Here is a 12,054-nt window from a genome sequence, read left to right as displayed (position 1 = left end):
AGAATGAACCATATTCTCTCTCTCCACAGGCGGTTGCTTGTTTTTACACCCTCCAGAAGGCAATCTCCTCCTCTCCGGCCCTGGGACTCCCCAACTACCAGTTGCCCTTCAAATTGTTCGTTTCTGAGAAGATGGGCCACGCCTCGGGAGTCCTTACTCAGACTCACGGGACCCGTCAGAGACCGATTGGATATTTCTCGTGCATGCTTGACCCCATTGCCAGGGGTAGCCCTTCCTGTTTGCGTGCCGTGTTTGCTGCAAGTGCCTTACTGGATAAAACCAATGATTTCGTCCTTGACACCCTCTAACCATCCTTGCTCCACATGACATCTCAGCTATCCTACAACAAGTACAGCCCAGACATCTTTCCTCTCAACGCCACCTCCATTTACAGACTACTCTCCTGCTGCCTGACAACGTTACTCTTCAACGCTGTTATACCCTGAATCCGGCCACTCTTCTGCCACTTCCCAAGGGGGGAGTGCCACACTACTGGTACAGCTTGGACATCAACCCTGACGTCCGGACAGAATTCCAAGTGCCTACATTGGCAATTCCACATGACGAACAACCCGAAAACCTACTACACTGCACATTGTGGTTCAAAGATACCCCAGGATCTGATCCACACTACTAAGAAGAGCTATTCCACTTAGTGGAAATACATATTACATTGACAGACTTGTTATGGGACTCCAAAGGCAACATGGTCTCACTGGTTCACTTGCCAATGGAGACAGCACACCTCTATCACCACTGGGATGTGGCTGTTCCTCACGTTTCGCTCTTAGATTCAGGCGGGACACATGACCGCATCTCATGACCCTCCACAGAGACAGGAGGGGGAGGAGGAGCATGCCGGGTATAGCGGTTGCGTACGTAAGGCTTCAACAATGAGGTGTGAAAGACATTGGGTATACGCAGATTCTTAGGCAGACCCAAGGCATAAGAAACGGGATTAACCTTATGTATAATGCGATAAGGACCAATGAAGCGGGGAGCCAAATTCATAGAAGGCACCCGGAGGCGAATATTCCGTGTGGAAAGCAAAACCCTGTCCCCAACAACATAGGAAGGAGCCGCTCTGCGATGCTTGTCAGCCTGAGCCTTCTGGCGAGCAGCGGAATCCACCAAAGAACGCTGAACCTGCTCCCAAGTATTACGCAAACCAGCCAAATGCTCATCCAGAACTGGCATGCCCTGTGAGGAGAATGCAGCCGGAAGAACAACGGGATGCTGGCCATAGACGACGTAAAAAGGGCTTTTGCCGGAAGAATCATGAGTGGCGTTATTCCGAGCAAATTCAGCCCAAGGAAGCAGGTCAGACCAATTGTCCTGATGGTGAGACACAAAACAACGGAGGTACTGCTCCAGAGACTGGTTGGCACATTCAGTAGCTCCATTAGACTGGGGATGGGAAGCGGAAGAAAACGAGAGAGAAATACCCATTTCTGAACAAAAGGCTTTCCAGAACCTGGAAGTAAATTGGCTACCCCTATCAGACACAATAGATAAGGGAATGCCATGTAACCGAAATAATTCTCTAGCGAAGATAAGAGCCAGTTCCTTGGATGTGGGCAACTTGCGAAGAGACACAAAGTGAGCCATTTTGGAAAACCGATCAACTATCATCAGGATGACTGTGTTGCCATTTGAAGGGGGTAATTCAACAATAAAATCCATTGATAGGTTGGACCAAGGCCTCTCGGGAACGGGTAACGGATGCAACAGCCCACAAGGAACTCTACGAGAGGATTTCATACGGGCACAAGTAGTACAAGCACTTATATAGTCAGTGACATCCTTTCATAAGGAATCCAGGATGTATTGGAAATACCAGGATGTCCAGCAGTCTTCGTATCATGATATAGTGACAGAATATCCCGTCTCTCGGGAACGTCAACGAACAATTTATCATTAGGCCTCTCGCTAGGTGCCATGCTTTGTTTCGCTTGTATGGCCTGCAAGAGGGACGAGGAAATAGACAATATAGTAGTTGCTATTATCCTGTCTGGGGGAATGACAGGAGTAACATCAATCTCCAGTTTGACAATAGTTTCAAACTGTCTGGACAGAGCGTCCGCTTTAGTGTTCCGATCACCTGGCCTATAGGTGATTATATAATTGAAATGAGACAAGAACAGTGACCACCTAGCCTGCCTGGAAGACAATCTTTTAGCTTCGCTAAGGTAGGATAGGTTCTTATGATCCGTAAATATGAGGATGGGATCCTTAGTGCCTTCTAACAAATGTCTCCATTCTTTGAGTGCTAAAATGATAGCAAGGAGTTCGCGATTACCCACATCATAATTCTTTTCTGCTTTGGACATTTGTTTAGAAAAGAAGCCACAAGGATGCAATGGCTTTTCAGGAGACTCTCTTTGAGATAAGACAGCACCTACCCCGATATCGGAAGCATCAACTTCAAGTATATAGGGCAATGAGGGGACAGGATGCTGTAAAATAGGTGCAGAGGCGAACGTAGTTTTAAGAAAGTCAAAAGCCTGAAGTGCCTCGGTAGACCAGACACGAGTATTGCCATCCTTTTTTGTCATACGGGTAATAGGTGCTACAATAGACGAAAAACCTTTTATAAAACGTCTATAATAATTAGAGAAACCCAGAAAATGCTGGATGGCTTTCAGACCTTGCGGCAGAGGCCATTCTATGACAGCAGCGAGCTTCCGGGGATCCATACGAAAACCCTTAGCGGAAATCAAATACCCTAAAAACTGGAATTCAGATTGGTCGAATAGACATTTTTCTAGTTTACAATAAAGACCATTAGCAAGAAGGGTCTTCAGAACTGTCGTAACATGTCTGTGATGAGTGTGTAGATCTGTAGAATATATTAAAATGTCGTCCAAGTACACAATAACAAATGAGTGAATAAAGTCTCTTAAGACATCATTAATAAATTCTTGGAATACTGCTGGGGCATTGCAAAGCCCAAATGGCATGACGGTATACTCATAATGACCTGACCTAGTGTTGAATGCTGTCTTCCATTCGTGGTCCTTTTTTATACGTATCAAATTGTATGCTCCTCTAAGATCTAGTTTGGTGAATACCGTAGCATGTTTGAGCCTGTCAAATAATTCTGTTATTAACCAGGCTAGCGGTATTCCCGAGCGTGACTCTGGGTTAATTTTCGCTGCCAGAAGCGGTAACCCCGAGTCACGCTCGGGGTAGATAACAGAGCTGGCAGCTTCCAGCCCCCGGAGGAAAGATGTACTTACCTCCGCCGCGATCCGCTTCGGGAGGACTGCCTCACAGCCCAGGCAGCCCTCCCACGGCAAATCAGGCCCCCGGGGGCCATGTGATCGCTCTCAAAGAGCAATCACATGGCCCTCTATAGCTGGCTGTGGATCTGCCAGCAGGGGGACTGTTTGAAATATCAGACAGTCCCCCTGCTGGTGGGAAGTATAAAAAAAAAAAAAAGACAAGTGTAAAAATAAATTAAATATATTTTTATATATATATAATATGTATATATATTATATATATAATAGATGTACATATATATATTATATATAAATACGTATAATTAAAATAATAAATAAATAAAATAATAAAATAAATAAATAAAATATTGAAACAAAATTTAATATAAATTATATATGCATATGTAATTTCATTCTAACTGTATTTTGTTATTAATATATATATATCGGTAACAAAATACACTTAGAATGACATTCTATATATATCTATATATATATAAAATACAAATAACCGCAAATATATATATATAGATAAATACAAATAATTACATAAAAGATTACATTAGTATACACGTAGAATTTAAATACCTATAAATGCATATATATTAAAATTCTACATGTATATTTAAATAATCTTTTAATGTAATTATGTGATTTGATTAATTAAAATTTGATTGACATGCCTGACAACACAGGGAGAAAGTGCAGAGAATTTAATTCGCAAGCACTATATTTGACCCTGTAACTCTCCAAGACACCATAAAACCTGTACATAGGGGGTACTGTTTTACTCGGGAGACTTCGCTGAACTCAAATATTCGTGTTTCAAACTGGTAAATTGTATTACAACGATGATATTTTAAGTAAAAGTGACGTTTTTTGCATTTTTTACAAGCGAACTGCACTTTTATGGTCTATATTATTGTTGTAATATGTTTTACTGTTTTAAAACACTAATATTTGTGTTTAGTGAAGTCTCCCGAGAATAACAGTACCCCCCATGTACAGGTTTTATGGTGTTTTGGAAAGTTAGAGAGTCACATATAAGGCTTGCATTTCATTTTTGTCACATTGAAATTTGCCAGATTGGTTATGTTGCCTTTGAGAGCGTATGGTAGCCCAGGAATGAGAATTACCCCCATGATGGCATACCATTTGCAAAAGTAGACAACCCGAGGTATTGCAAGTGGGGTATGTCCAGTCTTTCTTAGTAGCCACTTAGTCACGAACACTGGCCAAATATTCGTTTTTTGCTTTTTTCACACAAAAACAAATATGAACGCTAACTTTGGCCAGTGTTTGTGACTAAGTGGCTACTAAAAAAGACTAAACATACCCCCCTTTCAATACCTTGGCTTGTCTACTTTTTCAAATGGTATGCCATTATGGGGGTAGTTCTCATTCCTGGGCTACCACACCGTCTCAAAGGTAACATTACCAATCTGGCAAATTTCAATTTGAAAATGGAATGTTCTATATTTGACCCTGTAACTTTCCAAAACAACATAAAACCTGTTAATGGGGGGTACTGTTGTACTCGTGAGACATCGCTGATTACAAATATGTGCATTGTTTTGCAGTAAAAGCTAACACTATTATGACATTCACATTTAAAATGTCAGACGGAAATGCAAATTAAAAAAAAAATCTTATTTTCTCACATTTTTTTTACTTTTATTCATAATAAATGATGTTCCATATATGAATAGTTAATGATAGATTAAAGCCCTGTTTCTCCTGAACAAAATTATATATAATAAGTGTGGGTGCATATCATTTGAAAGAGGGGAACTACGGGTGAACAGACATATAGCGCAAATTCCAGTTTTTGTTTACGTTTTGTTTTGATCAGAACGTGCACTATTGACTCCGTCCTGAAGGGGTTAACTTCTCCTTGCGATCCAGCGATGTCCCCGCGCTGTGATTGCCGGTGAGAGCCCCGGCGGATGCCTCCATCTGACTTCCTGGTTCCGTCTCTGTGAGCCGCAGAGGCTCATGGGGGCGGAACTGGGCGGGTAATTCAAATGCAAAAAAATGGTACCGCTTTTGGTACAAAATTCCTGACATAATCATACCGCCAGGGAGGTTAATGGTATAGGGTAAGCATTTTTGATGGTGATTTTATTTAGACCTCTATAATCAATACAAGGTCTTAAATCACCTTCTTTCTTCGATACAAAGAAGAACCCCGCTCCTGCCGGAGAAGAGGATCTCCTAATAAATCCCTTGTCTAATGATTCCTTAATGTATTACTCCATGACACGGTTTTCTTGAACCGATAAAGGGTACACCCTGCCCTTTGGAGGTATAGTGCCAGGCAACAAGTCAATAGCACAATCGTAGGGTCTGTGAGGCGGTAATTTGTCAGCTTCCCTTTTATCAAAGACAGTCTTAAGAGATAAGTACTGAGAGGGTATAGCCGTAGACAAAGGAGGAATGGTAGGAACATTAATAGAATTCACAGGCGTGACTTCAATAGTACATGACTCGTGGCAGGCTTCACTCCATGATTTTATCTGCCCTGTCTCCCAGTCAAAAATGGGATTGTGGGCACGTAACCATGGATACCCTAACACTAATTGTGAAGAGGGAGAGGTGATGACCTGGAACCGAATGGTTTCATAGTGTAAAACCCCTGTGTACATGTGCAACGGTGCAGTCTCATGAGTAACAACTGGAGATATCAATGGTCTATCATCTATGGCCTCAACGGCCAAGGGTATCTCCTTCTCTCTGATGGGAATGTTGTTTTTCTTTACAAAACCAGAGTCTATAAAATTCTCAGATGCCCCAGAGTCAACCAGAGCGTATATATTTTCAACTATACAACTCTCTCCCATATGTAAAGAAACAGGGAGAAGCAGTCGGTTAGGAGGCAATGTAGGAGACTTAGAAATCACACCCAAGGCCAGTCCCCCATAAGGTCTTAGGTGCGAGAGTTTTCCGGGAGCAAAGGACATTCCTTTACCATATGGTCTCTCCTACCACAATATAGGCAGAGTCCCTCCCTTCTCCTATGTAATTTTTCATTATCGGAGAGTTTGGCAACCCCTAATTGCATAGGTTCCTCTTCAGATACTTTAACACTCTCCGGTATATTAACTCTGGGGTGAATAGGTGTAACAAAATGTCTATTCCTGTTCTTGGTATAGAGCCTGTCACGAATTCTATTATCTATATCAATGAGGTAGTCAATAAGGTCCTCTAAGGAAATAGGAAGCTCCTTAGCTGCTACCTCATCCAATATAGAGTCTGATAAACCTTCCATGAAGGCAGTAGTTAACCCATTGTTGGTCCAATCTACCTGTGAGGCAAGGGTACGAAACTGAATAGCAAAATCAGCCACAGACCTAGAACCCTGTTTAACTCTCATTAATGCTCTTGCGGCATTCTTAGACCTTTTCATAGTGTCAAAAGTTCTGCGAAAAGCTGTAAGAAAACTGTGAAAATCATGCACCATAGGTCCATTAGCTTCCCAAATAGGATTTGCCCACTCAAGTGCTTTATCGGTAAGTTGGTGCATAAAGAACCCAACTTTAGACCTCTCTGTGGGAAATGAACGTGGATACATCTCAAAGTGAAATTCTATTTGGTTAATGAACCCTCTGCATGTCTTAGAATCCCCTCCATACCTAGGAGGAGGTGTCAAATGGGCCGAAGTATTAGGCAAAGTAGTTAAGTCAGGAACAAGGGGTGTAGGAGCGTTAGGTGTGGTTGCTGGAATGGTTCTAGCTAAGAGCGTCTGGAGAGCCTGAGCTATCTGATCCATACAGTGATCCTGCTCTATAAATCTAGCCTCATGGGACGCCATCTGTTGAGCTAAATCTGCGGGGTCCATGGCCCTATCGTAATGCAACAAGAATATACCCCTACACGCAGGATCCAGCTAAACAGAAGACAGTACAGAGGTGAGATACGTCTACCGGACCTTAGAATGGCCGGATTCAACGTATATAGGAGAAGTACAGAGTCAGGAACGATCCGAGGTCAAGGGCACAAAGAGACAGCGAAAACGAGGACTAGCCGGGGTCTGGTACACAGGAATCAGCAAGCCGGCAAACAGAAGAGACAAGGATAAAGCGAAAACGAAGTCAGAATACAAAGCCAAGGTCAAATACGGAGGAACACATCTGAACACAACAAGCGCTAAAGGGAACTGGAACAGAAACCACGATAGGGCAAGGAACTAAGGGAAAGGGTAAGTATAAGTAGCTTCAAAACTAATGTGATTGGCTCCTGTCACTACCACACCCCAAAAGGTAAGTGTATGGGGTGTGTGGCATGACAGGGGCCAATGGGAGCCTTTTGCCAATTTAGGCTCCCACTGTCTCTTTAAGAGCGCGCCCGAGACTCGCGGCGCGCTCTTAGATTCAGACGGGACACGTGACCGCATCTCGCGTCGGATGAGCCGCGCGCGGCTCGTGCAGCCGCAGGACCGCGCGCGGCTTGAAGAGAGGACCGCGGCTGGCCCCTGGGAAAGGTGAGTAACGCTACACACTCCTCACACACCTCTACAGTCTCACCAATTCAAACAGACAACTGCTTTCCTATAGGGATGGTGTAGGGTTAGCGTCTGTCTCTACGGGCAAAAGTCTGTCGTGGGAGATGAAGTGGATTAGCCACTGCGGGATACCCACGGAGTGAAGTGTTTCTTGGCCTGTTGAGACAGATGTGCTGCAGTCATTTAGGGACACATCAGGGACAGTTGTAGTTGTCTGTTTAGTAAATAGCCATTTTAAGGGGGGTCTGTTGTGGAAATGAGATATTATCCTGATTTCTTAAATTAGTAAAATGTCTATTTACTTTATATATATTCTCAATCAGCATTTATCGTTTTACATGATTTACTTAAAATGGCCGCTAGGGCCAGGGAGTTTCCCTTAGTCATCGAATAATACCCTCACTAACAAGATGGCGCTGGAATCTGGGGGAGACCCGCATGATGCCAGTGACATCACCCCCGGTAGGACGAGCAATAAATCAACCACTTAACCCCTAACCAATTATTGATGTATAAATTCATGTTATCTCTGACAATGCTATGATGGATTTTTTGCTTTATAAGGGGCATGCCTGCCCCCTCTAATAAACATTCCTCAAGTTCTTCATTAACCTGAAACTTGTGTCTGGTGTGAATTACTTCAGGGAGCGTGCACGCATTGTTTCTTAATTTGGACAGGGGCAGATACACAAAATAATCAATTGATTGATTGATTGCCACTTCACTTAGATTATAATGTTTTGTTTTCCATGATTTTATTATATATTAGTTATGTACATTATTATGATTTTTTCCTCTTGATTATTTTTAATAATAATTTCGGTTAGTTAACTTCAATTCTCATGAGAATATGTTTAATTTAGTTATTTACAGGATTATAATTTCATTCCTATGATCCTTTTTGTTTAAGTTATATACATTAATTTAATTTTCATGATTATGTTTCTAAGGGCGACACCGCTGAAAATATTGGTAAAGAAAATATAATTGACTGATTATTTATTTCCGGTAGGTGCTTCGCCAATTCTTTTTGATTCCATTGATTATTTTATATTAGTTTATTTACATTTATTTCTCATGATTATTTTATTTAATTGTTACTTAGATTATAATGTTTTGTTTTCCATGATTTTATTATATATTAGTTATGTACATTATTATGATTTTTTACCCTTGATTATTATTATAATAATTTTCATTAGTTAAGTGTAATTAACATGAGAATATTTTTAATTTAGTTATTTACAGGATTATAATTTCATTCCTATAATCCTTTTTGTTTAAATTATATACATTAATTGAATTTCATTTTCATGACTATGCTTCTAGGGGCGACACCACAGAAAATATTGGTAAAGAAAATATAATTGACTGATTATTTATTTCCGGTAGGTGCTTCGCCAATTGTTTTTGATTCCATTGATTATTTTATATTAGTTTATTTACATTTATTTCTCATGATTATTTTATTTAATTGTTACTTAGATTATAATGCTTTGTTTTCCATGATTTTGTTATATATTTGTTATGTACATTATTATGATTTTTTCCCCTTGATTATTTTTATAATAATTTCGGTTAGTTAACTTTAATTCTCATGAGAATATGTTTAATTTAGTTATTTACAGGATTATAATTACATTCCTATGATCCTTTTTGTTTAAGTTATATACATTAATTTAATTTTCATGATTATGTTTCTAGGGGCGACACCGCAGAAAATATTGGTAAAGAAAATATAATTTACTGATTATTTATTTCCGGTTGGTGCTTTCGCCAATTGTTTTTTGATTCCATTGATTATTTTATATTAGTTTATTCACATTTATTTCTCATGATTATTTTATTTAATTGTTACTTAGATTATAATGTTTTGTTTTCCATGATTTTATTATATATTAGTTATGTACATTATTATGATTTTTTTTACCCTTGATTATTTTTATAATAGTTTTGGTTAGTTAAGTCTAATTAACATGAGAATATGTTTAATTTAGTTATTTACAGGATTATAATTTCATTCCTATAATCCTTTTTGTTTAAGTTATATACATTAATTTAATTTTCATGATTATGTTTCTAGGGGCGACACCGCAGAAAATATTGGTAAAGAAAATATAATTAACTGATTATTTATTTCCGGTAGGTGCTTCGCCAATTGTATTTGATTTCATTAATTAATTGATATTAGTTTATTTACATTTATTATCCATACTTATTTTACTTGTTACTTAGATTATAATGATTTGTTTTCCATGATTTTATTATATATTAGCTATTTACATTATTATGATTTTTTCCCCTTGATTATTTTTATAATAATTTTGGTTAGTTAAGTGTTATTATCATGAGAATATTTTTAATGTAGTTATTTACAGGAATATAATTTCATTCCTATGATTCTTTTTGTTTAAGTTATATACATTATATTCATTTTCATGATTATGTTTCTAGGGGCGACACCGCAGAAAATATTGGTAAAGAAAATATAATTGACTGATTATTTATTTCCGGTAGGTGCTTCGCCAATTCTTTTTGATTCCATTGATTATTTTATATTAGTTTATTTACATTTATTTCTCATGATTATTTTATTTAATTGTTACTTAGATTATAATGTTTTGTTTTCCATGATTTTATTATATATTAGTTATGTACATTATTATGATTTTTTTCTTCTTGATTATTTTTCATAATAATTTTGGTTAGTTAACTTCAATTCTCATGAGAATATGTTTAATTTAGTTATTTACAGGAATATAATTTCATTCCTATGATCCTTTTTGTTTAAGTTATATACATTAATTTAATTTTCATGATTATGTTTCTAGGGGCGACACCGCAGAAAATATTGGTAAAGAAAATATAATTGACTGACTATTTATTTCCGGTAGGTGATTCGCCAATTGTATTTGATTCCATTGATTATTTTATATTAGTTTATTTACATTTATTATCCATAATTATTTTGTTAGTTACTTAGATTATAATGATTTGTTTTCCATGATTTTATTATATATTAGTTATTTACAGTTAGTAATTTAATTTAATTTACATGATTATTTTTCTAGGGGCGATACAACAGAAAATAATGGTAGAGAAAATAACATTTACTGATTATTTATTTCCGGTAGGTGGTTCGCCAATTGTATTTGATTCCATTGATTATTTTATATTAGTGTATTTTGAATTGTATTTCATGAATATTTTTGGTTTTTAATTTACATATTTTTAAGAAGTATTTTTGTTACGATTAAATTTTGCCTGAAGGAGCTAAGTAAAATTGATTGTAAGCAATTTGATGATGAGTAGGCCTAATAAAGATATAAGAGATGACACCTTGTATAAGCCATGTGATTGGGGCCTTGGAGTTTTACAATTGGATACCCACATGCAAAGAGGCACTAGCTGTAGGGCAGGTATTTATATATATATATATATATATATATATATATATATATATACTTGCTAAAATATGGTATATGGCATTTAAAAAAATATGAATAGGTGGTGCATGGAGGATATAAGATGATCTACATGAGGGAGGGGGAAGGTCAGCAAGTGTCCCCCTCTGTCCCAGGCTCCCGCACATCATAATAAGATGTAAACTGGACAAGGGGGTATGTTATACAAGTATACTCCATCCACTTACCATTTGAGGGGTCTAGAAGAAGACGTAAATGGGCATGGGGAAAGAAATGTCATTCTCCTCACTAAACCTCTAACCACTATAAATGATAGGTAGAGGTTAAAACAAGACATTAACAGTGGCAGGAAAATGACATGCCAGGGTCCCCTTCCTTCCTTTAAACCCACCAAAGGAGGTGGGTGGGCTAGAATATATGTGTGGTATAAGGGGCAAAATCTGCCAGTGTGCCTCTCTACTTCCAGTCCCCACCCAACATGAGCCAAGAGCGTGGGCTTTCCCATATACCCATGCCAATGTGCCAGTTTTCCTTTGAAAGATGGGGCTATAACATATACATGGGAAATTAGTTTGATTTCTGTGAGACTAACAACAGAGAATATTATAGCTTTGAATGAGATCATCAAAATCTGGGTATTCCAGTCCAGAGTGGAATATTCATCAGGAATAATCTATCATCCTGTTACCACCTTCGCATAGCAAAAAATGGTTGTGATGCAGTCCTGAATACCCCAATTCCTCCCCCACCACTATAAGGCCAGCAATCTCATTCTCCTACTACTAAGTTAAACATTCCCTTTGGTCTCTAGAAGCATGAGCTGTCTCTCCACCCTCTCCCACCTCCCCAATCTCACCATCATTGTACCCACATTGCAGCTTATAGCAGCAGACTCAGAGTAGGC

The sequence above is a fragment of the Pelobates fuscus genome, chromosome 8 (genome assembly GCF_036172605.1).
Source record: "Pelobates fuscus isolate aPelFus1 chromosome 8, aPelFus1.pri, whole genome shotgun sequence".
In the NCBI taxonomy this organism is placed as follows: domain Eukaryota; kingdom Metazoa; phylum Chordata; class Amphibia; order Anura; family Pelobatidae; genus Pelobates; species Pelobates fuscus.
The sequence above is the reverse complement of the archived record's forward strand: the minus strand, read 5'-3'. Positions refer to the sequence as shown.